Below are 2500 nucleotides of genomic sequence, written 5' to 3'. Positions count from 1 at the left end.
AAAGTGAGAAAACATAAATTAATAATAATGCAACCTGCAATACACTTAATATGTACTGATCTTGCATAACCTTCACGAAGTACTACGTTTAAATATAAATTAATATTATTGTGACCCGCAATACACTAAATTTGTATCAATATTGCATAACCTACACGAAGTACGACGTTCAAGAATATTAAAGAATTTTATTTGTGTTGTATATAATAAAAAAAACAGCAAATTTTTTTGCAAATTACGTATCTGTAAATAAATGTAAACATTCAGCAACTAATCAAAAGTGTTTTTTTGCCTAGACATTAAAGTAAATCATAAGAATACATTAAATTTATAAAATGCAACCCGCAGCACAACAGATGTGCATCAATATTGCATAACTGTTACGAAGTACGACGTCCAAAAATATTAAATTTTTTTTTATATGAAGGTAAAAAGTGAGAAAACATAAATTAATAATAATGCAACCTGCAATACACTTAATGTGTACTGATGTTGCATAACCTTCACGAAGTACTCACGTTCAAATATAAATTAATATTATTGCGACCCGCAATACACTAAATTTGTATCAATATTGCATAACTTACACGAAGTACGACGTTTAAAAATATTAAATGTTTTATTTGTAGTTTGCATATAATAAAAAAAAAAACAAATTTTTATGTAAATTACGTATCTATAAATAAACGTACACATTTAACAATTAAATAAACATAGTATTTTGGCCTAGATATTAAATTAAAACATAAAAATGCATAATATTTATTAAAATGCAACTTGCAATACAGCAAATGTGTATTAATATTGCATAACCTTTACGAAGTACGACGTTCACGAAGTACGTCGTTTACGAAGTGCGACGTTTACGAAGTACGTCGTTTACGAAGTGCGACGTTCACGAAGTACGTCGTTTACGAAGTGCGACGTTCACGAAGTACGTCGTTTACGAAGTGCGACGTTCGCGAAGTACGACGTCTACACATTAGGGCACTCAAAATTATTGTTACGTTGTACGACATTCAGACGTTCCAACTGCGACTAACTACAGCATTCATTTGACTTTGCACATACGACGAACGAAGTACGACGTTTACGAAGTACGGCGCTTAAAATAATTTTGTTTTTATTAATTAATTATTTTTTTTAAAACAAACGTTTTTATAATTAAATTTTATAATGGTTTAAATATAAAATATGACTTTTTAATATTATCAATATTTAAAATATTTTCTCCCTTTTGTGTGTATGCCTTATAGTTATAGAGCTGTGCGCTTCGGTAGACGTCGCCTGTGGAGCTATGTCAGTGGAGCGGTGCGCACATCCAATACCGAGCGGCTGCCTCGATCGGTGTCGCGCTGGTATACATATGGTAGTGGTGTGTGTCGATGCGTTGAGTGAGGCGATATGAACGGTGTAACGGTTTAGTCGAAGTTTATCATAAATGACGACGACAAAACGACCGATTATGTATACGTTCTGCATTTGCTTCCAATTTATCGACGTTTATCGCACATTTCCGCTATCGAATTCGAATAGGGCTTTGCTTGCGAGATTGCTTTATTTTGTGATTTTGTGGCTCGCCCAGTTCCCCACAGCGAGATTGCGGATGCGGCAAAACGTATTCTCTTACGTTGGCGGTCCTTATGCAATCAAACTTTGTTGAACTAACAAATGTTTGTGATTTAAACAAACAAAAATAATAAATGCGTCAACTCTCTAATATCCGAGCGAGAATATTTATATAATATTCGTAACGTTTATGGATTCGAAAGAATTTCATAAATTCACGTCGCATTCAATCTTGCGAAGAGTGAAGAGAATGTTTGAACTTTTAAATCGGCAAAGGTAAAAAATAATATTATAAATATTATTATTATGCCTTTATTGACCGATATATGTGTTGTGGTGTTTAACGACTACGACGACGATGATGACGATACATTTATCTCTATATCGTACGAAGAAAAGAAGAAACAGCGTGGCGTTACTTTCTTATATGTTAGATTGTTTCGCACAAACGCGCATATTCTTCATCTTTATAAACGATGATGATGAGTATTTTATTCTCTCGTCTGTCTCAAAAAACACAAAAACACAGTTCCCTGGTTGATCCTGCCAGTAGTCATATGCTTGTCTCAAAGATTAAGCCATGCATGTCTCAGTACAAGCCAAATTAAGGTGAAACCGCGAAAGGCTCATTAAATCAGTTATGGTTCCTTAGATCGTACCCACATTTACTTGGATAACTGTGGTAATTCTAGAGCTAATACATGCAAACAGAGCTCCGACCGGAGACGGAAGGAGCGCTTTTATTAGATCAAAACCAATCGGTGGCGGTTTCGCCGTCATCGTACAACTTGGTGAATCTGAATAACTTTACGCTGATCGCACGGTCTCGCACCGGCGACGCATCTTTCAAATGTCTGCCTTATCAACTGTCGATGGTAGGTTCTGCGCCTACCATGGTTGTAACGGGTAACGGGGAATCAGGGTTCGATTC

Source organism: Tribolium castaneum, unplaced genomic scaffold, assembly GCF_031307605.1.
Source record: "Tribolium castaneum strain GA2 unplaced genomic scaffold, icTriCast1.1 ptg000038l, whole genome shotgun sequence".
NCBI classification, from domain to species: domain Eukaryota; kingdom Metazoa; phylum Arthropoda; class Insecta; order Coleoptera; family Tenebrionidae; genus Tribolium; species Tribolium castaneum.
Note: the sequence above shows the minus strand (reverse complement) of the source record.